The sequence below is a fragment of the Symsagittifera roscoffensis genome, chromosome 6 (genome assembly GCF_963678635.1).
Source record: "Symsagittifera roscoffensis chromosome 6, txSymRosc1.1, whole genome shotgun sequence".
NCBI classification, from domain to species: Eukaryota; Metazoa; Xenacoelomorpha; order Acoela; family Convolutidae; genus Symsagittifera; species Symsagittifera roscoffensis.
The window spans coordinates 18,460,115-18,485,567 of NC_087067.1; the positions used below are offsets into that span (position 1 = coordinate 18,460,115).

Consider the following 25,453-nt stretch of genomic DNA (forward strand, 5'->3'; position numbering starts at 1 on the left):
TGTTAGCTTTACCGTATTTTGCATTGAACAAAATCTTTGTGCAATTCCTATTTATCAATTCCATGAAACTGGACTTTTTGATGCTGTCCAGGATCGCACTGTAGACCTTCTGCGTGTAAGGCAGACGTGATAACCGCTACACCACAGCACCTGAGATTTCTGAAGTAGCTTCTTTTTCTTCTTTTGCAGACCTGGAATTTTTGTCATCAGTGCTTTTGTCGAAAATTTCGGAAAAACTTCGCATGTCTTAAACTATTTTCGTCACATGTTAGGCAATTTTTCCTGGAACTTGTTGAAATATTTTTTTCAACGAACAAAATCGTTTTATAGTCTTTATTCGTCATTTTTATGACGATTGACTTTCTGATGTTGTCCAGGATTGACTTGGAGACCTTCTGCATATTAGGCAGACGTGATAACCGCTACATCACAGCACCTGAGCTTGCTCAAGTAGCTTTTCTTTCTTGTTTTGCACACCTGGACTTTTTTTCATCAGTGCATTTGTCGAAAATTTCGGAAAAACTTCGCATGTCTTAATTTATTTTCATCACATGTTAGCCAATTTTTCCTGGAGTTAGTTGAAATAAATTTTTCAACGAACAAAAATTTGTACAGTCCTTATTCAACGTTTTTATGACAGTTGACTTTCCGATGCTATCCAGGATCGAACTGGAGACCTTCTGCGTGTTAGGCAGACGTAATAACCGCTACACCACAGCACCTGAGATTCTTAAGTAGCTTTTTTTATTTGTTTTGCAGACCTGGAATTTTCGTCATCAGTGCATATTTCAAAAGTTACGAAATTTTTTTGTATGTCTTATAGTAATTCCGTCAAGTGTCAGGCAATTTTTCTGGAGTTAGCTTTACCGTATTTGGCATCGAACAAAATCTTTGTGCAGTTCCTATTTATCAATTCTATGAAATCGGATTTTCTGATGCTGTCCAGTATCGCACTGGAGACATTCTGCGTGTAAGGCAGACGTGATAACCGCTGCACCACAGCACCTGAGATTTCTGAAGTAGCTTCTTTTTCTTCTTTTGCAGACTGGAATTTTTGTCATCAGTGCATTTGTCGAAAATTTCGGAAAAACTTCGCATGTCTTAAACTATTTTCGTCACATGTTAGGCAATTTTTCCTGGAACTAGTTGAAATATTTTTTTCAACGAACAAAATCGTTGTAAAGTCTTTATTCGTCATTTTTATGACGATTGACTTTTTGATGCTATCCAGGATCGAACTGGAGACCTTCTGCGTGTTAGGAAGACGTGATAACAGTTACACCACAGCACCTGAGCTTCTTAAGTAGCTTTTTTTAATTGTTTTGCAGACCTGGAATTTTTGTCATCAGTGCATATTTCAAAAGTTACGAAAAAATTTCGCATGTCTTATAGTAATTCCGTCAAGTGTCAGGCAATTTTTCTGGAGTTAGCTTTACCGTATTTTGCATTGAACAAACTCTTTGTGCACTTCCTATTTATCAATTCCATGAAACTGGACTTTTTGATGCTGTCCAGGATCGCACTGGAGACCTTCTGCGTGTAAGGCAGACGTGATAACCGCTACACCACAGCACCTGAGATTTCTGAAGTAGCTTCTTTTTCTTCTTTTGCAGACTGGAGTTTTTGTCATCAGTGCATTTGTCGAAAATTTCGGAAAAACTTCGCATGTCTTAAACTATTTTCGTCACATGTTAGGCAATTTTTCCTGGAACTTGTTGAAATATTTTTTTCAACGAACAAAATCGTTTTATAGTCTTTATTCGTCATTTTTATGACGATTGACTTTCTGATGTTGTCCAGGATTGACTTGGAGACCTTCTGCATGTTAGGCAGACGTGATAACCGCTACATCACATCACCTGAGCTTGCTCAAGTAGCTTTTCTTTCTTGTTTTGCACACCTGGAGCTTTTTTCATCAGTGCATTTGTCGAAAATTTCGGAAAAACTTCGCATGTCTTAATTTATTTTCGTCACATGTTAGCCAATTTTTCCTGGAGTTAGTTGAAATAAATTTTTCAACGAACAAAATTTTGTACAGTCCTTATTCAACGTTTTTATGACAGTTGACTTTCTGATGCTATCAGGATCGAACTGGAGACCTTCTGCGTGTTAGGCAGACGTGATAACCGCTACACCACAGCACCTGATATTCTTAAGTAGCTTTTTTAAATTGTTTTGCAGACCTGGAATTTTCGTCATCAGTGCATATTTCAAAAGTTACGAAAAAATTTCGCATGTCTTATAGTAATTCCGTCAAGTGTCAGGCAATTTTTCTGGAGTTAGCTTTAGCGTATTTTGCATTGAACAAAATCTTTGTGCAATTCCTTTTTATCAATTCCATGAAACTGGACTTTTTGATGCTGTCCAGGATCGCACTGGAGACCTTCTGCGTGTAAGGCAGACGTGATAACCGCTACACCACAGCACCTGAGATTTCTGAAGTAGCTTCTTTTTCTTCTTTTGCAGACCTGGAATTTTTGTCATCAGTAAATTTGTCGAAAATTTCGGAAAAACTTCGCATGTCTTAAACTATTTTCGTCACATGTTAGGCAATTTTTCCTGGAACTAGTTGAAATATTTTTTTCAACGAACAAAATCGTTGTAAAGTCTTTATTCGTCATTTTTATGACGATTGACTTTTTGATGCTATCCAGGATCGAACTGGAGACCTTCTGCGTGTTAGGCAGACGTGATAACCGCTACACCACAGCACCTGAGATTCTTAAGTAGCTTTTTAAAATTGTTTTGCAGACCTGGAATTTTCGTCATCAGTGCATATTTCAAAAGTCACCCAAAAATTTCGCATGTCTTATAGTAATTCCGTCAAGTGTCAGGCAATTTTTCTGGAGTTAGCTTTACCGTATTTTGCATTGAACAAACTCTTTGTGCAATTCCTATTTATCAATTCCATGAAACTGGACTTTTTGATGCTGTCCAGGATCGCACTGGAGACCTTCTGCGTGTAAGGCAGACGTGATAACCGCTACACCACAGCACCTGAGATTTCTGAAGTAGCTTCTTTTTCTTCTTTTGCAGACTGGAGTTTTTGTCATCAGTGCATTTGTCGAAAATTTCGGAAAAACTTCGCATGTCTTAAACTATTTTCGTCACATGTTAGGCAATTTTTCCTGGAACTTGTTGAAATATTTTTTTCAACGAACAAAATCGTTTTATAGTCTTTATTCGTCATTTTTATGACGATTGACTTTCTGATGTTGTCCAGGATTGACTTGGAGACCTTCTGCATGTTAGGCAGACGTGATAACCGCTACATCACATCACCTGAGCTTGCTCAAGTAGCTTTTCTTTCTTGTTTTGCACACCTGGAGTTTTTTTCATCAGTGCATTTGTCGAAAATTTCGGAAAAACTTCGCATGTCTTAATTTATTTTCGTCACATGTTAGTCAATTTTTCCTGGAGTTAGTTGAAATAAATTTTTCAACGAACAAAATTTTGTACAGTCCTTATTCAACGTTTTTATGACAGTTGACTTTCTGATGCTATCAGGATCGAACTGGAGACCTTCTGCGTGTTAGGCAGACGTGATAACCGCTACACCACAGCACCTGATATTCTTAAGTAGCTTTTTTAAATTGTTTTGCAGACCTGGAATTTTCGTCATCAGTGCATATTTCAAAAGTTACGAAAAAATTTCGCATGTCTTATAGTAATTCCGTCAAGTGTCAGGCAATTTTTCTGGAGTTAGCTTTAGCGTATTTTGCATTGAACAAAATCTTTGTGCAATTCCTTTTTATCAATTCCATGAAACTGGACTTTTTGATGCTGTCCAGGATCGCACTGGAGACCTTCTGCGTGTAAGGCAGACGTGATAACCGCTACACCACAGCACCTGAGATTTCTGAAGTAGCTTCTTTTTCTTCTTTTGCAGACCTGGAATTTTTGTCATCAGTAAATTTGTCGAAAATTTCGGAAAAACTTCGCATGTCTTAAACTATTTTCGTCACATGTTAGGCAATTTTTCCTGGAACTAGTTGAAATATTTTTTTCAACGAACAAAATCGTTGTAAAGTCTTTATTCGTCATTTTTATGACGATTGACTTTTTGATGCTATCCAGGATCGAACTGGAGACCTTCTGCGTGTTAGGCAGACGTGATAACCGCTACACCACAGCACCTGAGATTCTTAAGTAGCTTTTTAAAATTGTTTTGCAGACCTGGAATTTTCGTCATCAGTGCATATTTCAAAAGTCACCCAAAAATTTCGCATGTCTTATAGTAATTCCGTCAAGTGTCAGGCAATTTTTCTGTAGTTAGCTTTACCGTATTTTGCATTGAACAAACTCTTTGTGCAATTCCTATTTATCAATTCCATGAAACTGGACTTTTTGATGCTGTCCAGGATCGCACTGGAGACCTTCTGCGTGTAAGGCAGACGTGATAACCGCTACACCACAGCACCTGAGATTTCTGAAGTAGCTTCTTTTTCTTCTTTTGCAGACTGGAATTTTTGTCATCAGTGCATTTGTCGAAAATTTCGGAAAAACTTCGCATGTCTTAAACTACTTTCGTCACATGTTAGGCAATTTTTCCTGGAACTAGTTGAAATATTTTTTTCAACGAACAAAATCGTTGTAAAGTCTTTATTCGTCATTTTTATGACGATTGACTTTTTGATGCTATCCAGGAGCGAACTGGAGACCTTCTGCGTGTTAGGCAGACGTGATAACCGCTACACCACAGCACCTGAGATTCTTAAGTAGCTTTTTAAAATTGTTTCGCAGACTGGAATTTTTGTCATCAGTGCATTTGTCGAAAATTTCGGAAAAACTTCGCATGTCTTAAACTATTTTCGTCACATGTTAGGCAATTTTTCCTGGAACTAGTTGAAATATATTTTTCAACGAACAAAATCGTTGTATAGTCTTTATTCGTCATTTTTATGACGATTGACTTTCTGATCCTATCCAGGATCGAACTGGAGACCTTCTGCGTGTTAGGCAGACGTGATAACAGTTACACCACAGCACCTGAGATTCTTAAGTAGCTTTTTTAAATTGTTTTGCAGACCTAGAATTTTTGTCATCAGTGCATATTTCAAAAGTTACGAAAAAATTTCGCATGTCTTATAGTAATTCCGTCAAGTGTCAGGCAATTTTTCTGGAGTTAGCTTTACCGTATTTTGCATTGAACAAAATCTTTGTGCAATTCCTATTTATCAAATCCATGAAACTGGACTTTTTGATGCTGTCCAGGATCGCACTGGAGACCTTCTGCGTGTAAGGCAGACGTGATAACCGCTACACCACAGCACCTGAGATTTCTGAAGTAGCTTCTTTTTCTTCTTTTGCAGACTGGAGTTTTTGTCATCAGTGCATTTGTCGAAAATTTCGGAAAAACTTCGCATGTCTTAAACTATTTTCGTCACATGTTAGGCAATTTTTCCTGGAACTAGTTGAAATTTATTTTTCAACGAACAAAATCGCTGTATAGTCTTTATTCGTCATTTTTATGACGATTGACCTTCTGATGCTGTCCAGGATTGACTTGGAGACCTTCTGCATGTTAGGCAGACGTGATAACCGCTACATCACAGCACCTGAGCTTGCTCAAGTAGCTTTTCTTTCTTGTTTTGCAGACCTGGAATTTTTGTCATCAGTGCATTTGTCGAAAATTTCGGAAAAACTTCGCATGTCTTAAACTATTTTCGTCACATGTTAGGCAATTTTTCCTGGAACTAGTTGAAATATATTTTTCAACGAACAAAATCGTTGTATAGTCTTTATTCGTCATTTTTATGACGATTGACCGTCTGATGCTGTCCAGGATTGACTTGGAGACCTTCTGCATGTTAGGCAGACGTGATAACCGCTACACCACAGCACCTGAGATTTCTGAAGTAGCTTCTTTTTCTTCTTTTGCAGACTGGAATTTTTGTCATCAGTGCATTTGTCGAAAATTTGGGAAAAACTTCGCATGTCTTAAACTATTTTCGTCACATGTTAGGCAATTTTTCCTGGAACTAGTTGAAATATATTTTTCAACAAACAAAATCGTTATATAGTCTTTATTCGTCATTTTAATGACGATTGACTTTCTGATGCTGTCCAGGATTGACTTGGAGACCTTCTGCGTGTTAGGCAGACGTGATAACCGCTACACCACAGCACCTGAGATTCTTAAGTAGCTTTTTAAAATTGTTTTGCATAACTGGAATTTTCGTAATCAGTGCATATTTCAAAAGTTACGAAAGAATTTCGCATGTCTTATAGTAATTCCGTCAAGTGTCAGGCAATTTTTCTGGAGTTAGCTTTACCGTATTTTGCATTGAACAAAATCTTTGTGCAATTCCTTTTTATCAATTCCATGAAACTGGACTTTTTGATGCTGTCCAGGATCGCACTGGAGACCTTCTGCATGTAAGGCAGACGTGATAACCGCTACATCACAGCACCTGAGCTTGCTCAAGTAGCTTTTCTTTCTTGTTTTGCACACCTGGAATTTTTTTCATCAGTGCATTTGTCGAAAATTTCGGAAAAACTTCGCATGTGTTAATTTATTTTCGTCACATGTTAGCCAATTTTTCCTGGGGTTAGTTGAAATAAATTTTTCAACGAACAAAATTATGTACAGTCCTTATTCAACGTTTCTATGACAGTTGACTCTCTGATGCTATCCAGGATCGAACTGCAGACCTTCTGCGTTTAAGGCAGACGTGATAAACGCTACACCATAGTTCCTCAGCTTTCTCAAATAGCTTCTTTTTCTTGTTTTGCAGACCTGGAATTTTGTCACCAGTGCATTTTTCGAAAATTACGGAAAATTTTCGCATGTCTTAATTTATTTTCGTCACATGTTAGGCAATTTTTCCTGGAGTTAGTTGAAATATATTTTTCAACGAACAAATTCTTTGTACAGTCATTATTCATCATTTTAATGGTAGTTGACTTTCTGATGCTGTCCAGGATTGAATTGGAGAACATCTGCGTGTTAGGCAGACGTGCTAACAGCTACACCACAGCACCTGAGCTTTCTCAAGTAGCTTCTTTTTCTTGTTTTGCAGACCTGGAGTTTTTGTCATCAGTGCAAATGTCAAAAGTTACGGAAAAATTTCGCATGTCAGGCAATTTTTCTGGAGTCAGTTTCACCGTATTTTCCAATGAACAAATTTTTTGTGCAATCCATATTTATCAGTTCTATGATACTTCACTTTCTGCTGCTGTCCAGGATTGAACTGGAGACCTTCTGGGAGTAAGTCAGACGTGATAACCGCTACACCACAGCCCCTGAGCATTCACAAGTAGCTTCTTTTTCTTGTTTTGCAGACGTGGAATTTCATCAACAGTGCATTTGTCGAAAATTACGGAAAATTTTAGCATGTTTTAATGTATTGTCGTCACGTATCAGGCAATTTTTCCGGAGTTAGTGGAAATATAATTTTCAACGAACAAAATCTTTGTACAGTCCTTATTCATCATTGTTATGATTATTGTCTTTCTGATGCTGTCCAGGATCGAACTGGAGACCTTCTGCGTGTTAGGCAGACGTGATAACCGCTACACCACAGCACCTGAGCTTCTTAAGTAGCTTTTTTTTATTGTTTTGCAGACTGGAATTTTCGTCATCAGTGCATATTTCAAAAGTTACGAAAAAATTTCGCATGTCTTATAGTAATACCGTCAAGTGTCAGGCAATTTTTCTGGAGTTAGCTTTACCGTATTTTGCATTGAACAAAATTTTTGTGCAATTCCATTTATCAATTCCATGAAACTGGACTTTTTGATGCTGTCCAGGATCGCACTGGAGACCTTCTGCGTGAAAGGCAGACGTGATAACCGCTACACCACAGCACCTGAGATTTCTCAATGAGCTTCTTTTTCTTCTTTTGCAGACCTGGAATTTTTGTCATCAGTGCTGTTGTCGAAAATTTCGGAAAAACGTCGCATGTCTTAAACTATTTTCGTCACATGTTAGGCAATTTTTCCTGGAACTAGTTGAAATATATTTTTCAACGAACAAAATAAAATCGTTGTATAGCCTTTATTCGTCATTTTTATGACGGTTGACTTTCTGATGCTGTCCAGGATTGACTTGGAGACCTTCTGCATATTAGGCAGACGTGATAACCGCTACATCACAGCACCTGAGCTTGCTCAAGTAGTTTTTCTTTCTTTTTTTGCACACCTGGAATTTTTGTCATCAGTGCATTTGTCGAAAATTACGGAAAATTTTCGCATGTCTTAATTTATTTTCGTCACATGTTAGGCAATTTTTCCTGGAACTAGTTGAAATATATTTTTCAACGAACAAAATCGTTGTATAGTCTTTATTCGTCATTTTTATGACGATTGACCGTCTGATGCTGTCCAGGATTGACTTGGAGACCTTCTGCATGTTAGGCAGACGTGATAACCGCTACACCACAGCACCTGAGATTTCTGAAGTAGCTTCTTTTTCTTCTTTTGCAGACTGGAATTTTTGTCATCAGTGCATTTGTCGAAAATTTCGGAAAAACTTCGCATGTCTTAAACTATTTTCGTCACATGTTAGGCAATTTTTCCTGGAACTAGTTGAAATATATTTTTCAACAAACAAAATCGTTATATAGTCTTTATTCGTCATTTTAATGACGATTGACTTTCTGATGCTGTCCAGGATTGACTTGGAGACCTTCTGCGTGTTAGGCAGACGTGATAACCGCTACACCACAGCACCTGAGATTCTTAAGTAGCTTTTTAAAATTGTTTTGCATAACTGGAATTTTCGTAATCAGTGCATATTTCAAAAGTTACGAAAGAATTTCGCATGTCTTATAGTAATTCCGTCAAGTGTCAGGCAATTTTTCTGGAGTTAGCTTTACCGTATTTTGCATTGAACAAAATCTTTGTGCAATTCCTTTTTATCAATTCCATGAAACTGGACTTTTTGATGCTGTCCAGGATCGCACTGGAGACCTTCTGCATGTAAGGCAGACGTGATAACCGCTACATCACAGCACCTGAGCTTGCTCAAGTAGCTTTTCTTTCTTGTTTTGCACACCTGGAATTTTTTTCATCAGTGCATTTGTCGAAAATTTCGGAAAAACTTCGCATGTCTTAATTTATTTTCGTCACATGTTAGCCAATTTTTCCTGGGGTTAGTTGAAATAAATTTTTCAACGAACAAAATTATGTACAGTCCTTATTCAACATTTCTATGACAGTTGACTCTCTGATGCTATCCAGGAACGAACTGCAGACCTTCTGCGTTTAAGGCAGACGTGATAAACGCTACACCATAGTTCCTCAGCTTTCTCAAATAGCTTCTTTTTCTTGTTTTGCAGACCTGGAATTTTGTCATCAGTGCATTTTTCGAAAATTACGGAAAATTTTCGCATGTCTTAATTTATTTTCGTCACATGTTAGGCAATTTTTCCTGGAGTTAGTTGAAATATATTTTTCAACGAACAAATTCTTTGTACAGTCATTATTCATCATTTTAATGGTAGTTGACTTTCTGATGCTGTCCAGGATTGAATTGGAGAACATCTGCGTGTTAGGCAGACGTGCTAACAGCTACACCACAGCACCTGAGCTTTCTCAAGTAGCTTCTTTTTCTTGTTTTGCAGACCTGGAGTTTTTGTCATCAGTGCAAATGTCAAAAGTTACGGAAAAATTTCGCATGTCAGGCAATTTTTCTGGAGTCAGTTTCACCGTATTTTCCAATGAACAAATTTTTTGTGCAATCCATATTTATCAGTTCTATGATACTGCACTTTCTGCTGCTGTCCAGGATTGAACTGGAGACCTTCTGGGAGTAAGTCAGACGTGATAACCGCTACACCACAGCCCCTGAGCATTCACAAGTAGCTTCTTTTTCTTCTTTTGCAGACGTGGAATTTCATCAACAGTGCATTTGTCGAAAATTACGGAAAATTTTAGCATGTTTTAATGTATTGTCGTCACGTATCAGGCAATTTTTCCGGAGTTAGTGGAAATATAATTTTCAACGAACAAAATCTTTGTACAGTCCTTATTCATCATTGTTATGATTATTGTCTTTCTGATGCTGTCCAGGATCGAACTGGAGACCTTCTGCGTGTTAGGCAGACGTGATAACCGCTACACCACAGCACCTGAGCTTCTTAAGTAGCTTTTTTTTATTGTTTTGCAGACTGGAATTTTCGTCATCAGTGCATATTTCAAAAGTTACGAAAAAATTTCGCATGTCTTATAGTAATACCGTCAAGTGTCAGGCAATTTTTCTGGAGTTAGCTTTACCGTATTTTGCATTGAACAAAATTTTTGTGCAATTCCATTTATCAATTCCATGAAACTGGACTTTTTGATGCTGTCCAGGATCGCACTGGAGACCTTCTGCGTGAAAGGCAGACGTGATAACCGCTACACCACAGCACCTGAGATTTCTCAATGAGCTTCTTTTTCTTCTTTTGCAGGCCTGGAATTTTTGTCATCAGTGCTGTTGTCGAAAATTTCGGAAAAACGTCGCATGTCTTAAACTATTTTCGTCACATGTTAGGCAATTTTTCCTGGAACTAGTTGAAATATATTTTTCAACGAACAAAATAAAATCGTTGTATAGCCTTTATTCGTCATTTTTATGACGGTTGACTTTCTGATGCTGTCCAGGATTGACTTGGAGACCTTCTGCATATTAGGCAGACGTGATAACCGCTACATCACAGCACCTGAGCTTGCTCAAGTAGTTTTTCTTTCTTTTTTTGCACACCTGGAATTTTTTGTCATCAGTGCATTTGTCGAAAATTACGGAAAATTTTCGCATGTCTTAATTTATTTTCGTCAAATGTTAGGCAATTTTTCCTGGAGTTAGTTGAAATATATTTTTCAACGAACAAATTCTTTGTACAGTCATTATTCATCATTTTAATGGTAGTTGACTTTCTGATGCTGTCCAGGATTGAATTGGAGAACATCTGCGTGTTAGGCAGACGTGCTAACAGCTACACCACAGCACCTGAGCTTTCTCAAGTAGCTTCTTTTTCTTGTTTTGCAGACCTGGAGTTTTTGTCATCAGTGTAAATGTCAAAAGTTACGGAAAAATTTCACATGTCAGGCAATTTTTCTGGAGTCAGTTTCGCCGTATTTTCCAATGAACAAATTTTTTGTGCAATCCATATTTATCAATTCTATGATACTGCACTTTCTGCTGCTGTCCAGGATCGAACTGGAGACCTTCTGGGAGTAAGTCAGACATGATAACCGCTACACCACAGCCCCTGAGCTTTCACAAGTAGCTTCTTTTTCTTCTTTTGCAGACGTGGAATTTCATCAACAGTGCATTTGTCGAAAATTACGGAAAATTTTAGCATGTTTTAATGTATTGTCGTCACGTATCAGGCAATTTTTCCGGAGTTAGTGGAAATATAATTTTCAACGAACAAAATCTTTGTACAGTCCTTATTCATCATTGTTATGATTATTTTCTTTCTGATGCTGTCCAGGATCGAACTGGAGACCTTCTGCGTGTTAGGCAGACGTGATAACCGCTACACCACAGCACCTGAGCTTCTTAAGTAGCTTTTTTTTATTGTTTTGCAGACTGGAATTTTCGTCATCAGTGCATATTTCAAAAGTTACGAAAAAATTTCGCATGTCTTATATTAATCCCGTCAAGTGTCAGGCAATTTTTCTGGAGTTAGCTTTACCGTATTTTGCATTGAACAAAGTTTTTGTGCAATTCCATTTATCAATTCCATGAAACTGGACTTTTTGATGCTGTCCAGGATCGCACTGGCGACCTTCTGCGTGTAAGGCAGACGTGATAACCGCTACACCACAGCACCTGAGATTTCTCAATGAGCTTCTTTTTCTTCTTTTGCAGACCTGGAATTTTTGTCATCAGTGCTGTTGTCGAAAATTTCGGAAAAACGTCGCATGTCTTAAACTATTTTCGTCACATGTTAGGCAATTTTTCCTGGAAATAGTTGAAATATATTTTTCAACGAACAAAATAAAATCGTTTCTATAGCCTTTATTCGTCATTTTTATGACGGTTGACTTTCTAATGCTGTCCAGGATTGACTTGGAGACCTTCTGCATATTAGGCAGACGTGATAACCGCTACATCACAGCACCTGAGCTTGCTCAAGTAACTTTTCTTTCTTGTTTTGCACACCTGGAATTTTTGTCATCAGTGCATTTGTCGAAAATTTCGGAAAAACTTCGCATGTCCTAATTTATTTTCGTCACATGTTAGCCAATTTTTCCTGGAGTTAGTTGAAATAAATTTTTCAACGAACAAAATTTTGTATAGTCCTTAATCAACGTTTTTATGACAGTTGACTTTCTGATGCTATCCAGGATCGAACTAGAGACCTTCTGCGTGTAAGGCAGACGTGATAACCGCTACACCACAGTTCCTCAGCTTTCTCAAGTAGCTTCTTTTTCTTGTTTTTCAGACCTGGAATTTTGTCATCATTGTATTTATAGAAAATTACGGAAAATTTTTGCATGTCTTAATGTATTGTCGTCACGTATCAGGCAATTTTTCCTGAGTTAGTGGAAACATATTTTTCACCGAACAAAATCTTTGTACAGTCCTTATTCATCATTATTATGATAATTGTCTTTCTGATGCTGTCCAGGATCGAACTGGAGACCTTCTGCGTGTAAGGCAGACGTGATAACCGCTACACAACAGCACCTGAGCTTTCTGAAGTAGCTTCTTTTTCTTGTTTTGCAGACCTGGAATTTTTGTCATCAGTGCATTTGTCGAAAATTTCGGAAAAACTTCGCATGTCTTAATTTATTTTCGTCACATGTCAGGCAGTTTTTCTGGAGTTAGTTGAAATTTATTTTTCAACGAACAAAATCATTGTACAGTCCTTATTCGTCATTTTTATGACGATTGACTTTCTGATGCTGTCCAGGGTTGACTTGGAGACCTTCTGCATGTTCGGCAGACGTGATAACCGCTACATCACCGCATCTGAGCTTACTCAAGTAGCTTCTTTTTCTTGTTTTGCATGAAGACCTGGAATTTTTGTCATCAGTGCAAATGTCAAAAATTACGGAAAAATTTTGCATGTCAGGCAATTTTTCTGGAGTCAGTTTCACCGTATTTTCCAATGAACAAAATCTTTGTGCAATCCATATTTATCAATTCTATGATACTGCACTTTCTGCTGCTGTCCAGGATCGAACTGGAGACCTTCTGCGTGTAAGTCAGACGTGATAACTGCTACACCACAGCTCCTGAGCTTTCAGAAGTAGCTTCTTTTTCTTGTTTTGCAGACCTGGAATTTTGTCATCATTGTATTTATAGAAAATTACGGAAAATTTTTGCATGTCTTAATGTATTGTCGTCACGTATAAGGCAATTTTTCCTGAGTTAGTGGAAATATATTTGTCACCGAACAAAATCTTTGTACAGTCCTTATTCGTCATTATTATGATAATTGTCTTTCTGATGCTGTCCAGGATCGAACTGAAGACCTTTTGCGTGCAAGGCAAACGTGATAACCGCTACACAACAGCACCTGAGCTTTCTGAAGTAGCTTCTTTTTCTTGTTTTGCAAACCTGGAATTTTTGTCATCAGTGCATTTGTCGAAAATTTCGGAAAAACTTCGCATGTCTTAATTTATTTTCGTCACATGTCAGGCAGTTTTTCTGGAGTTAGTTGAAATATATTTTTCAACGAACAAAATCATTGTACAGTCCTTATTCGTCATTTTTATGACGATTGACTTTCTGATGCTGTCCAGGGTTGACTTGGAGACCTTCTGCATGTTCGGCAGACGTGATAACCGCTACATCACAGCATCTGAGCTTACTCAAGTAGCTTCTTTTTCTTGTTTTGCATGAAGACCTGGAATTTTTGTCATCAGTGCAAATGTCAAAAATTACGGAAAAATTTTGCATGTCAGGCAGTTTTTCTGGAGTCAGTTTCACCGTATTTTCCAATGAACAAAATCTTTGTGCAATCCATATTTATTAATTCTATGATACTGCACTTTCTGATGCTGTCCAGGATCGAACTGGAGACCTTCTGCGTGTAAGTGAGACGTGATAACTGCTACACCACAGCTCCTGAGCTTTCAGAAGTAGCTTCTTTTTCTTGTTTTGCAGACCTGGAATTTTATCAACAGTGCATTTGTCGAAAATTACGGAAAATTTTAGCATGTCTTAATGTATTGTCGTCACGTATCAGGAAATTTTTCCGGAGTTAGTGGAAATATAATTTTCAACGAACAAAATGTTTGTACAGTCCTTATTCATCATTGTTCTGATATTTGTCTTTCTGATGCTGTCCAGGATCGAACTGGAGACCTTCTGCCTGTTAGGCAGACGTGATTACCGCTACACCACAGCACCTGAGCTTTCTGAAGTAGCTTCTTTTTCTTGTTTTGCAAACCTGGAATTTTTGTCATCAGTGCATTTGTCGAAAATTTCGGAAAAACTTCGCATGTCTTAATTTATTTTCGTCAAATGTTAGGCAATTTTTCCTGGAGTTAGTTGAAATATATTTTTCAACGAACAAATTTCTTGTACAGTCATTATTCGTCATTTTAATGGTAGTTGACTTTCTAATGCTGTCCAGGATCGAACTGGAGACCTTCTGCGTGTTAGGCAGACGTGATTACCGCTACACCACAGCACCTGAGCTTCTTAAGTTGCTTTTTTTTTAATTGTTTTGCAGACCTGGAATTTTCGTCATCAGTGCATATTTCAAAAGTTACGAAAAAATTTCGCATGTCTTATAGTAATTCCGTAAAGTGTCAGGCAATTTTACTGGAGTTAGTTTTATCGTATTTTGCAATGAACGAAATCTTTGTGCAATTCATATTTATCATTTCTATGATACTGGACTTTCTGATGCTGTCTAGGATCGAATTGGAGACCTTCTGCGTGTAAGGCAAACGTGATAACCGCTACACCACAGCACCTGAGCTTTCTGAAGTAGCTTCTTTTTCTTGATTTGCAGACCTGGAAATTTTGTCATCAGTGCATTTTTCGAAAATTACGGAAAATTTTCGCATGTCTTAATTTATTTTCGTCAAATGTTAGGCAATTTTTCCTGGAGTTAGTTGAAATATATTTTTCAACGAACAAATTTCTTGTACAGTCATTATTCGTCATTTTAATGGTAGTTGACTTTCTAATGCTGTCCAGGATTGACTTGGAGAACATCTGCATGTTAGGCAGACGTGCTAACTGCTACACCACAGCACCTGAGCTTTCCCAAGTAGCTTCTTTTTCTTGTTTTGCAGACCTGGAGTTTTTGTCATCAGTGCAAATGTCAAAAATTACGGAAAAATTTTGCATGTCAGGCAATTTTTCTGGAGTCAGTTCACCGTATTTTCCAATGAACAAAATTTTTGTGCAATCCATATTTATCAATTCTATGATACTGCACTTTCTGATGCTGTCCAGGATCGAACTGGAGACCTTCTGCGTGTACGTCAGACGTGATAACTGCTACACCACAGCTCCTGAGCTTTCAGAAGTAGCTTCTTTTTCTTGTTTTGCAGACCTGGAATTTTATCAACAGTGCATTTGTCGAAAATTACGGAAAATTTTAGCATGTCTTAATGTATTGTCGTCACGTATCAGGCATTTTTTCCGTAGTTAGTGGAAATATAATTTTCAACGAACAAATTGTTTGTACAGTCCTTATTCATCCTTGTTCTGATATTTGTCTTTCTGATGCTGTCCAGGATCGAACTGGAGACCTTCTGCGTGTTAGGCAGACGTGATTACCGCTACACCACAGCACCTGAGCTTCTTAAGTTGTTTTTTTTTATTGTTTTGCAGACCTGGAATTTTCGTCATCAGTGCATATTTCAAAAGTTACGAAAAAATTTCGCATGTCTTATAGTAATTCCGTAAAGTGTCAGGCAATTTTACTGGAGTTAGTTTTACCGTATTTTGCAATGAACGAAATCTTTGTGCAATTCTTATTTATCATTTCTATGAAACTGGACTTTCTGATGCTGTCTAGGAGCGAACTGGAGACCTTCTGCGTGTAAGGCAGACGTGATAACCGCTACACCACAGCACCTGAGCTTTCTGAAGTAGCTTCTTTTTCTTGATTTGCAGACCTGGAAATTTTGTCATCAGTGCGTTTTTCGAAAATTACGGAAATTTTTCGCATGTCTTAATTTATTTTCGTCACATTGTAGGCAATTTTTCCTGGAGTTAGTTGAAATATATTTTTCAACGAACAAATTCTTTGTACAGTCATTATTCGTCATTTTAATGGTAGTTGACTTTCTAATGCTGTCCAGGATTGACTTGGAGAACATCTGCATGTTAGGCAGACGTGCTAACCGCTACACCACAGCACCTGAGTTTTCCCAAGTAGCTTCTTTTTCTTGTTTTGCAGACCTGGAGTTTTTGTCATCAGTGCAAATGTCAAAAATTACGGAAAAATTTTGCATGTCAGGCAATTTTTCTGGAGTCAGTTTCACCGTATTTTCCAATGAACAAAATTTTTGTGCAATCTATATTTATCAATTCTATGATACTGCACTTTCTGATGCTGTCCAGGATCGAACTGGAGACCTTCTGCGTGTAAGTCAGACGTGATAACTGCTACACCACAGCTCCTGAGCTTTCAGAAGTAGCTTCTTTTTCTTGTTTTGCAGACCTGGAATTTTATCAACAGTGCATTTGTCGAAAATTACGGAAAATTTTAGCATGTCTTAATGTATTGTCGTCACGTATCAGGCAATTTTTCCGGAGTACGTGGAAATATAATTTTCAACGAACAAAATGTTTGTACAGTCCTTATTCATCATTGTTCTGATATTTGTCTTTCTGATGCTGTCCAGGATCGAACTGGAGACCTTCTGCCTGTTAGGCAGACGTGATTACCGCTACACCACAGCACCTGAGCTTCTTAAGTTGCTTTTTTTTTTATTGTTTTGCAGACCTGGAATTTTCGTCATCAGTGCATACTTCAAAATTTACGAAAAAATTTCGCATGTCTTATAGTAATTCCGTAAAGTGTCAGGCAATTTTACTGGAGTTAGCTTTACCGTATTTTGCATTGAACAAAATTTTTGTGCAATTCCTATTTATCAATTCCATGAAACTGGACTTTTTGATGCTGTCCAGGATCGCTCTGAAGACCTTCTGCGTGTAAGGCAGACGTGATAACCGCTACATCACAGCACCTGAGCTTGCTCAAGTAGCTTTTCTTTCTTGTTTTGCACACCTGGAATTTTTGTCATCAGTGCATTTGTCGAAAATTTCGGAAAAACTTCGCATGTCTTAATTTATTTTCGTCACATGTTAGCCAATTTTTCCTGGAGTTAATTGAAATAAATTTTTCAACGAACAAAATTTTGTACAGTCCTTATTCAAAGTTCTTATGACAGTTGACTTTCTGATGCTATCTAGGATCGAACTGGAGACCTTCTGCGTGTAAGGCAGACGTGATAACCGCTACACCACAGCACCTGAGCTTCTTAAGTTGCTTTTTTTTTATTGTTTTGCAGACCTGGAAATTTTGTCATCAGTGCATTTTTCGAAAATTACGGAAAATTTTCGCATGTCTTAATTTATTTTCGTCAAATGTTAGGCAATTTTCCCTGGAGTTAGTTGAAATATATTTTTCAACGAACAAATTTCTTGTACAGTCATTATTCGTCATTATTATGATAATTGTCTTTCTGATGCTGTCCAGGATCGAACTGGAGACCTTCTGCGTGTAAGGCAGACGTGATAACCGCTACACCACAGTTCCTCAGCTTTCTAAAGTAGCTTCTTTTTCTTGTTTTGCAGACCTGGAATTTTTGTCATCAGAAGATTTGTCGAAAATTTCGGAAAAACTTCGCATGTCTTAATTTATTTTCGTCACATGTTAGGCAATTTTTTCTGGAGTTAAGGAAAAATATTTTTCAACGAACAAAATCTTTGTACATTCCTTATTCATCATTATTATGATAATTGTCTTTCTGATGCTATCCAAGATCGAACGTGAGACCTTCTGCGTGTTAGGCAGACGTGATAACCGCTACACCACAGCACCTGAGCTTCTTAAGTAGCTTCTTTTTCTTGTTTTGCACACCGGGAATTTTCGTCATCAGTGCATTTATCGAATGTCTTATTGTAATTTCGTCTCTTGTCAGGCAAAGTTCTGGAGTTAGTTTTACCGTATTTTGCAATGAACGAAATCTTTGTGCAATTCCTATTTATCATTTCTATGAAACTGGACTTTCAGATGCTGTCTAGGATCGAACTGGAGACCTTCTGCGTGTAAGGCAGACGTGATAACCGCTACATCACAGCACCTGAGCTTTCTGAAGTAGCTTCTTTTTCTTGTTTTGCAGACCTGGAGTTTTTGTCATCAGTGCATTTGTCGAAAATTTCGGAAAAACTTCGCATGTCTTAATTTGTTTTCGTCACATGTTAAGCAATTTTTTCCTGGAGTTAATGAAAAATATTTTTCAACGAACAAAATCTTTGTACAGTCCTTATTCATCATTATTATGATAATTATCTTTCTGATGCTGTCCAGGATCGAACTGGAGACCTTCTGCGTGTTAAGCAGACGTGATAACCGCTACACCACAGCACCTGAGCTTTTTAAGTAGCTTCTTTTTCTTGTTTTGCACACCTGGAATTTTCGTCATCAGTGCATTTATCAAAAATTTCGGAAAAACTTCGCATGTCTTATTGTAATTTCGTCACTTGTCAGGCAAAGTTCTGGAGTTAGTTTTACCGTATTTTGCAATGAACGAAATCTTTGTGCAATTCCTATTTATCATTTCTATGAAACTGGACTTTCAGATGCTGTCTAGGATCGAACTGGAGACCTTCTGCGTGTAAGGCAGACGTGATAACCGCTACATCACAGCACCTGAGCTTTCTGAAGTAGCTTCTTTTTCTTGTTTTGCAGACCTGGAGTTTTTGTCATCAGTGCATTTGTCGAAAATTTCGGAAAAACTTCGCATGTCTTAATTTGTTTTCGTCACATGTTAAGCAATTTTTTCCTGGAGTTAATGAAAAATATTTTTCAACGAACAAAATCTTTGTACAGTCCTTATTCATCATTATTATGATAATTATCTTTCTGATGCTGTCCAGGATCGAACTGGAGACCTTCTGCGTGTTAAGCAGACGTGATAACCGCTACACCACAGCACCTGAGCTTTTTAAGTAGCTTCTTTTTCTTGTTTTGCACACCTGGAATTTTCGTCATCAGTGCATTTATCAAAAATTTCGGAAAAACTTCGCATGTCTTATTGTAATTTCGTCACTTGTCAGGCAAAGTTCTGGAGTTAGTTTTACCGCATTTTGCAATGAACGAAATCTTTGTGCAATTCCTATTTATCATTTCTATAAAACTGGACTTTTTGATGCTGTCTAGGATCGAACTGGAGACCTTCTGCGTGTAAGGCAGACGTAATAACCGCTACACCACATCACCTGAGCTTTCTGAAGTAGCTTCTTTTTCTTGTTTTGCAGACCTGGAATTTTTGTCATCAGTGAATTTATCGGAAATAACGAAAAATTTTCGCAAGTCTTGATGAATTTTTGTCACGTGTCAGGCAGTTTTTCTGGAGTTAGTTGAAATATATTTTTCAACGAACAAAATCATTGTACAGTCCTTATTAGTCATTTTTATGACGATTGACTTCCTGATGCTGTCCAGGGTTGACTTGGAGACCTTCTGCATGTTAGGCAGACGTGATAACCGCTACATCACAGCATCTGAGCTTACTCAAGTAGCTTCTTTTTCTTGTTTTGCATGAAGACCTGGAATTTTTGTCATCAGTGCATTTTTCGAAAATTACGGAAAATTTTCGCATGTCTTAATTTATTTTCGTCACATGTTAGGCAATTTTTCCTGGAGTTAATTGAAATATAATTTTCAACGAACAAAATTTTTGAACAGTCGTTATTCATCAATAGGATCGATTTGGAGACCTTCTGCGTGTGAGGCAGACTTGAGAACAGCTACACCACAGCACCTCAGCTTTCTCAAGTAGCTTCTTTTTCTTGTTTTGCAGACCTGGATTTTTTGTCATCAGTGCATTTGACAAAAGTTACGGAAAAATTTCGCATGTCTTATTGTTATTTCGTCACGTGTCAGGCAATTTTTCTGGAGTTAGTTTTACCCTATTTTGCAATGAACAAAATCTTTGTGCAATTCCTGTTTATCAATTCTATGAATTTGGACTTTCTGATGCTGTCCAGGATCGAACTGAAGACCTTCTACATGTAAGGCAGACGTGATAACCGCTACACCACAGCACCTGAGTTTGCGCAAGTAGCTTCTTTTTCTTGTTTTGCTCACCTGGAATTTTCTTCATCAATGCATTTGTCGAAAATTTCGGAAAAACTTCGCATGTCTTAATTTATTTTCGTCACATGTTAGGCAATTTTTCCTGGAGTTAATGAAAAATATTTTTCAACGAACAAATTCTTTGTACAAATATTATTCATCATTTTTATGTTAGTTGACTTTCTGATGCTGTCCAGGACTGAATTGGAAACCTTCTGCGTGTTAGGCAGACGTGATAACCGCTACACCACAGCTCCTGAGCTTTCACAAGTAGCTTCTTTTTCTTGTTTTGCAGACCTGGATTTTTATCAACAGTGCATTTGTCGAAAATTACGGAAAATTTTCGCATGTCTTAATTTATTTTCGTCACATGTTAGGCAATTTTTCCTGGAGTTAGTTGAAATATATTTTTCAACGAACAAATTTCTTGTACAGTCATTATTCGTCATTTTAATGGTAGTTGACTTTCTAATGCTGTCCAGGATTGACTTGGAGAACATCTGCATGTTAGGCAGACTTGAGAACAGCTACACCACAGCACCTCAGCTTTCTCAAGTAGCTTCTTTTTCTTGTTTTGCAGACCTGGATTTTTTGTCATCAGTGCATTTGTCAAAAGTTCCGGAAAAATTTCGCATGTCTTGTTGTTATTTCGTCACGTGTCAGGCAATTTTTCTGGAGTTAGTTTTACCCTATTTTGCAATGGACAAAATCTTTGTGCAATTCCTGTTTATCAATTCTATGAATTTGGACTTTCTGATGCTGTCCAGGATCGAACTGAAGACCTTCTACGTGTATGGCAGACGTGATAACCGCTACTCCACAGCACCTGAGCTTGCGCAAGTAGCTTCTTTTTCTTGCTTTGCAGACCTGGAAATTTTTTCATCAGTGCATTTGTCGAAAATTACGGAAAAACTTCGCATGTCTTAATTTATTTTCGTCACGTGTCAGGCAATTTTTCTGGAGTAAGTTTAAACGTTATTTCCAATGAACAAAATCTTTGTGCAATCCATATTTATCAATTTTTTGGAACTGGACTTTCTGATGCTGTCCAGGATCGAACTGAAGGCATTTTGTGTGTAAGGCAGACGTGACAACCGCTACACCACAGCACCTGAGCTTTCGCAAGTAGCTTCTTTTTCTTGTTTTGCAGACCTGGAATTTTTGTTATCAGTGCATTTGTCGAAGATTACGGAAAAACTTGCATTTCTTAATGAATTTTCGTCACGTGTCAGGCAATTTTTCTGGAGTTATTTGAAATGTAGTTTCCAGCTAACAAAATTTTTGTACAATCCTCATTTTCCATTTTCATAAGAATTGATTTCCTGATATTGTTCAGGATCGAACTGGAGGCCTTCTGCTTGTTAGGCAGACGTGATAACCGCTACACCACAGCACCTGAGCTTTGTCAAGGAGCTTCTTTTTCTTGTTTTGCGCACCAGGAATTTTTGTCCTTAGTGCATTTGTCAAAAGTTTCGGGAAAATTTCGCATGCCTTAATCTATTTTCGTCACATGTCAGACAATTTTTCTGGAGTTAGTTTAAACGTTATTTCCAATGAACAGAATCTTTGTGCAATCCATCTTTATGAATTCTTTGGAACTGGATTTTCTGATGCTGTCCAGGATCGAACTGAAGTCATTTTGTGTGTAAGGCAGACGTGATAACCGCTACACCACAGCAGCACCTGAGCTTTCTCAAGTAATAATTTTTTTCTTGTTTTGCAGACCTGGATTTTTTGTCATCAGTGCATTTGTCAAAAGTTTTGGGAAAATTTCGCATGCCTTAATCTATTTTCGTCACATGTCAGACAATTTTTCTGGAGTTAGTTTAAACGTTATTTCCAAAGAACAGAATCTTTGTGCAATCCATATTTATCAATTCTTTGGAACTGGACTTTCTGATGCTGTCCAGGATCGAACTGAAGTCATTTTGTGTGTAAGGCAGACGTGACAACCGCTACACCACAGCACCTGAGCTTTCGCAAGTAGCTTCTTTTTCTTGTTTTGCAGACCTGGAATTTTTGTTATCAGTGCATTTGTCGAAGATTACGGAAAAACTTGCATTTCTTAAAGAATTTTCGTCACGTGTCAGGCAATTTTTCTGGAGTTATATGAAATGTAGTTTCCAGCTAACAAAAATTTTGTACAATCCTCATTTTCCATTTTCATAAGAATTGATTTCCTGATATTGTTCAGGATCGAACTGGAGGCCTTCTGCTTGTTAGGCAGACGTGATAACCGCTACACCACAGCACCTAAGCTTTGACAAGGAGCTTCTTTTTCTTGTTTTGCGCACCAGGAATTTTTGTCCTTAGTGCATTTGTCAAAATTTCGGGAAAATTTTGCATGCCTTAATCTATTTTCGTCACATGTCAGACAATTTTTCTGGAGTTAGTTTAAACGTTATTTCCAATGAACAGAGTCTTTGTGCACTCCATATTTATCAATTCTTTGGAACTGGACTTTCTGATGCTGTCCAGGATCGAACTGAAGTCATTTTGTGTGTAAGGCAGACGTGATAACCGCTACACCACAGCAGCACCTGAGCTTTCTCTAATAATAATTTTTTTCTTGTTTTGCAGACCTGGATTTTTTGTCATCAGTGCATTTGTCAAAAGTTTTGGGAAAATTTCGCATGCCTTAAACTATTTTCGTCACATGTCAGACAATTTTTCTGGAGTTAGTTTAAACGTTATTTCCAAAGAACAGAATCTTTGTGCAATCCATATTTATCAATTCTTTGGAACTTGACTTTCTGATGCTGTCCAGGATCGAACTGAAGTCATTTTGTGTGTAAGGCAGACGTGACAACCGCTACACCACAGCACCTGAGCTTTCGCAAGTAGCTTCTTTTTCTTGTTTTGCAGACCTGGAATTTTTGTTATCAGTGAATTTGTCGAAGATTACGGAAAAACTTGCATTTCTTATTGAATTTTCGTCACGTGTCAGGCAATTTTTCGAGTTATTTGAAATTTAGTTTCCAGCTCACAAAATTTTTGTACAATCCTCATTTTCCATTTTCATAAGAATTGATTTCCTGATATTGTTCCGGATCGAACTGGAGGCCTTCTGCTTGTTAGGCAGACGTGATAACCGCTACACCACAGCACCTGAGCTTTGTCAAGTAGCTTCTTTTTCTTGTTTTGCGCACCAGGAATTTTTGTCCTTAGTGCATTTGTCAAAAGTTTTGGAAATATTTCGCATGCCTTAATCTATTTTCGTCACATGTCAGACAATTTTTCTGGAGTTAGTTTTACCCTATTTTGCAATGAACAAAATCTTTGTGCAATTCCTGTTTATCAATTCTATGAATTTGGACTTTCTGATGCTGTCCAGGATCGAACTGAAGACCTTCTACATGTAAGGCAGACGTGATAACCGCTACACCACAGCACCTGAGTTTGCGCAAGTAGCTTCTTTTTCTTGTTTTGCTCACCTGGAATTTTCTTCATCAATGCATTTGTCGAAAATTTCGGAAAAACTTCGCATGTCTTAATTTATTTTCGTCACATGTTAGGCAATTTTTCCTGGAGTTAATAAAAAATATTTTTCAACGAACAAATTCTTTGTACAAATATTATTCATCATTTTTATGTTAGTTGACTTTCTGATGCTGTCCAGGACTGAATTGGAAACCTTCTGCGTGTTAGGCAGACGTGATAACCGCTACACCACAGCTCCTGAGCTTTCACAAGTAGCTTCTTTTTCTTGTTTTGCAGACCTGGATTTTTATCAACAGTGCATTTGTCGAAAATTACGGAAAATTTTCGCATGTCTTAATTTATTTTCGTCACATGTTAGGCAATTTTTCCTGGAGTTAGTTGAAATATATTTTTCAACGAACAAATTTCTTGTACAGTCATTATTCGTCATTTTAATGGTAGTTGACTTTCTAATGCTGTCCAGGATTGACTTGGAGAACATCTGCATGTTAGGCAGACTTGAGAACAGCTACACCACAGCACCTCAGCTTTCTCAAGTAGCTTCTTTTTCTTGTTTTGCAGACCTGGATTTTTTGTCATCAGTGCATTTGTGAAAAGTTCCGGAAAAATTTCGCATGTCTTGTTGTTATTTCGTCACGTGTCAGGCAATTTTTCTGGAGTTAGTTTTACCCTATTTTGCAATGGACAAAATCTTTGTGCAATTCCTGTTTATCAATTCTATGAATTTGGACTTTCTGATGCTGTCCAGGATCGAACTGAAGACCTTCTACATGTAAGGCAGACGTGATAACCGCTACACCACAGCACCTGAGTTTGCGCAAGTAGCTTCTTTTTCTTGTTTTGCTCACCTGGAATTTTCTTCATCAATGCATTTTGTCGAAAATTTCGGAAAAACTTCGCATGTCTTAATTTATTTTCGTCACGTGTCAGGCAATTTTTCTGGAGTAAGTTTAAACGTTATTTCCAATGAACAAAATCTTTGTGCAATCCATATTTATCAATTTTTTGGAACTGGACTTTCTGATGCTGTCCAGGATCGAACTGAAGGCATTTTGTGTGTAAGGCAGACGTGACAACCGCTACACCACAGCACCTGAGCTTTCGCAAGTAGCTTCTTTTTCTTGTTTTGCAGACCTGGAATTTTTGTTATCAGTGCATTTGTCGAAGATTACGGAAAAACTTGCATTTCTTAATGAATTTTCGTCACGTGTCAGGCAATTTTTCTGGAGTTATTTGAAATGTAGTTTCCAGCTAACAAAATTTTTGTACAATCCTCATTTTCCATTTTCATAAGAATTGATTTCCTGATATTGTTCAGGATCGAACTGGAGGCCTTCTGCTTGTTAGGCAGACGTGATAACCGCTACACCACAGCACCTGAGCTTTGTCAAGGAGCTTCTTTTTCTTGTTTTGCGCACCAGGAATTTTTGTCCTTAGTGCATTTGTCAAAAGTTTCGGGAAAATTTCGCATGCCTTAATCTATTTTCGTCACATGTCAGACAATTTTTCTGGAGTTAGTTTAAACGTTATTTCCAAAGAACAGAATCTTTGTGCAATCCATATTTATCAATTCTTTGGAACTGGACTTTCTGATGCTGTCCAGGATCGAACTGAAGTCATTTTGTGTGTAAGGCAGACGTGACAACCGCTACACCACAGCACCTGAGCTTTCGCAAGTAGCTTCTTTTTCTTGTTTTGCAGACCTGGAATTTTTGTTATCAGTGCATTTGTCGAAGATTACGGAAAAACTTGCATTTCTTAAAGAATTTTCGTCACGTGTCAGGCAATTTTTCTGGAGT

The 25,453-nt window shown here is 37.6% G+C and overlaps 1 protein-coding gene and 34 non-coding genes across 35 annotated transcripts in view; 1 reads left to right on the top strand and 34 right to left on the bottom strand.

The window, feature by feature from the left end:
• LOC134848630 (uncharacterized) overlaps positions 1-25,453 on the top strand; it is a 244,181-nt gene that overhangs the window by 59,671 nt on the left and 159,057 nt on the right. The gene's annotated exons all lie outside the window — the stretch shown is intronic.
• Positions 79-151, bottom strand: Trnav-uac (transfer RNA valine (anticodon UAC)). The gene has a single exon. It is a non-coding gene; the product is annotated as a tRNA-Val (tRNA).
• On the bottom strand, positions 650-722 carry Trnav-aac (transfer RNA valine (anticodon AAC)). The gene has a single exon. It is a non-coding gene; the product is annotated as a tRNA-Val (tRNA).
• On the bottom strand, positions 1,503-1,575 carry Trnav-uac (transfer RNA valine (anticodon UAC)). The gene has a single exon. It is a non-coding gene; the product is annotated as a tRNA-Val (tRNA).
• On the bottom strand, positions 2,356-2,428 carry Trnav-uac (transfer RNA valine (anticodon UAC)). Its single transcript has one exon. It is a non-coding gene; the product is annotated as a tRNA-Val (tRNA).
• On the bottom strand, positions 2,642-2,714 carry Trnav-aac (transfer RNA valine (anticodon AAC)). The gene has a single exon. It is a non-coding gene; the product is annotated as a tRNA-Val (tRNA).
• Positions 2,926-2,998, bottom strand: Trnav-uac (transfer RNA valine (anticodon UAC)). Its single transcript has one exon. It is a non-coding gene; the product is annotated as a tRNA-Val (tRNA).
• Trnav-uac (transfer RNA valine (anticodon UAC)) lies at positions 3,779-3,851 on the bottom strand. The gene has a single exon. It is a non-coding gene; the product is annotated as a tRNA-Val (tRNA).
• Positions 4,065-4,137, bottom strand: Trnav-aac (transfer RNA valine (anticodon AAC)). The gene has a single exon. It is a non-coding gene; the product is annotated as a tRNA-Val (tRNA).
• On the bottom strand, positions 4,349-4,421 carry Trnav-uac (transfer RNA valine (anticodon UAC)). Its single transcript has one exon. It is a non-coding gene; the product is annotated as a tRNA-Val (tRNA).
• On the bottom strand, positions 4,634-4,706 carry Trnav-aac (transfer RNA valine (anticodon AAC)). The gene has a single exon. It is a non-coding gene; the product is annotated as a tRNA-Val (tRNA).
• Positions 5,202-5,274, bottom strand: Trnav-uac (transfer RNA valine (anticodon UAC)). The gene has a single exon. It is a non-coding gene; the product is annotated as a tRNA-Val (tRNA).
• On the bottom strand, positions 7,458-7,530 carry Trnav-aac (transfer RNA valine (anticodon AAC)). Its single transcript has one exon. It is a non-coding gene; the product is annotated as a tRNA-Val (tRNA).
• Positions 7,740-7,812, bottom strand: Trnae-uuc (transfer RNA glutamic acid (anticodon UUC)). The gene has a single exon. It is a non-coding gene; the product is annotated as a tRNA-Glu (tRNA).
• Positions 10,002-10,074, bottom strand: Trnav-aac (transfer RNA valine (anticodon AAC)). The gene has a single exon. It is a non-coding gene; the product is annotated as a tRNA-Val (tRNA).
• On the bottom strand, positions 10,284-10,356 carry Trnae-uuc (transfer RNA glutamic acid (anticodon UUC)). Its single transcript has one exon. It is a non-coding gene; the product is annotated as a tRNA-Glu (tRNA).
• Trnav-aac (transfer RNA valine (anticodon AAC)) lies at positions 11,408-11,480 on the bottom strand. Its single transcript has one exon. It is a non-coding gene; the product is annotated as a tRNA-Val (tRNA).
• Positions 11,690-11,762, bottom strand: Trnav-uac (transfer RNA valine (anticodon UAC)). The gene has a single exon. It is a non-coding gene; the product is annotated as a tRNA-Val (tRNA).
• Trnav-uac (transfer RNA valine (anticodon UAC)) lies at positions 12,267-12,339 on the bottom strand. The gene has a single exon. It is a non-coding gene; the product is annotated as a tRNA-Val (tRNA).
• On the bottom strand, positions 12,551-12,623 carry Trnav-uac (transfer RNA valine (anticodon UAC)). Its single transcript has one exon. It is a non-coding gene; the product is annotated as a tRNA-Val (tRNA).
• Trnaa-ugc (transfer RNA alanine (anticodon UGC)) lies at positions 13,386-13,458 on the bottom strand. The gene has a single exon. It is a non-coding gene; the product is annotated as a tRNA-Ala (tRNA).
• Positions 14,221-14,293, bottom strand: Trnav-aac (transfer RNA valine (anticodon AAC)). The gene has a single exon. It is a non-coding gene; the product is annotated as a tRNA-Val (tRNA).
• On the bottom strand, positions 14,507-14,579 carry Trnav-aac (transfer RNA valine (anticodon AAC)). The gene has a single exon. It is a non-coding gene; the product is annotated as a tRNA-Val (tRNA).
• On the bottom strand, positions 15,624-15,696 carry Trnav-aac (transfer RNA valine (anticodon AAC)). Its single transcript has one exon. It is a non-coding gene; the product is annotated as a tRNA-Val (tRNA).
• Trnav-aac (transfer RNA valine (anticodon AAC)) lies at positions 16,740-16,812 on the bottom strand. The gene has a single exon. It is a non-coding gene; the product is annotated as a tRNA-Val (tRNA).
• Trnav-uac (transfer RNA valine (anticodon UAC)) lies at positions 17,311-17,383 on the bottom strand. The gene has a single exon. It is a non-coding gene; the product is annotated as a tRNA-Val (tRNA).
• Positions 17,597-17,669, bottom strand: Trnav-uac (transfer RNA valine (anticodon UAC)). Its single transcript has one exon. It is a non-coding gene; the product is annotated as a tRNA-Val (tRNA).
• Positions 18,431-18,503, bottom strand: Trnav-aac (transfer RNA valine (anticodon AAC)). The gene has a single exon. It is a non-coding gene; the product is annotated as a tRNA-Val (tRNA).
• Positions 19,000-19,072, bottom strand: Trnav-aac (transfer RNA valine (anticodon AAC)). Its single transcript has one exon. It is a non-coding gene; the product is annotated as a tRNA-Val (tRNA).
• Trnav-uac (transfer RNA valine (anticodon UAC)) lies at positions 20,113-20,185 on the bottom strand. Its single transcript has one exon. It is a non-coding gene; the product is annotated as a tRNA-Val (tRNA).
• Trnav-aac (transfer RNA valine (anticodon AAC)) lies at positions 21,537-21,609 on the bottom strand. Its single transcript has one exon. It is a non-coding gene; the product is annotated as a tRNA-Val (tRNA).
• Trnav-aac (transfer RNA valine (anticodon AAC)) lies at positions 22,395-22,467 on the bottom strand. The gene has a single exon. It is a non-coding gene; the product is annotated as a tRNA-Val (tRNA).
• Trnav-uac (transfer RNA valine (anticodon UAC)) lies at positions 23,535-23,607 on the bottom strand. The gene has a single exon. It is a non-coding gene; the product is annotated as a tRNA-Val (tRNA).
• On the bottom strand, positions 24,390-24,462 carry Trnav-uac (transfer RNA valine (anticodon UAC)). The gene has a single exon. It is a non-coding gene; the product is annotated as a tRNA-Val (tRNA).
• On the bottom strand, positions 24,960-25,032 carry Trnav-aac (transfer RNA valine (anticodon AAC)). Its single transcript has one exon. It is a non-coding gene; the product is annotated as a tRNA-Val (tRNA).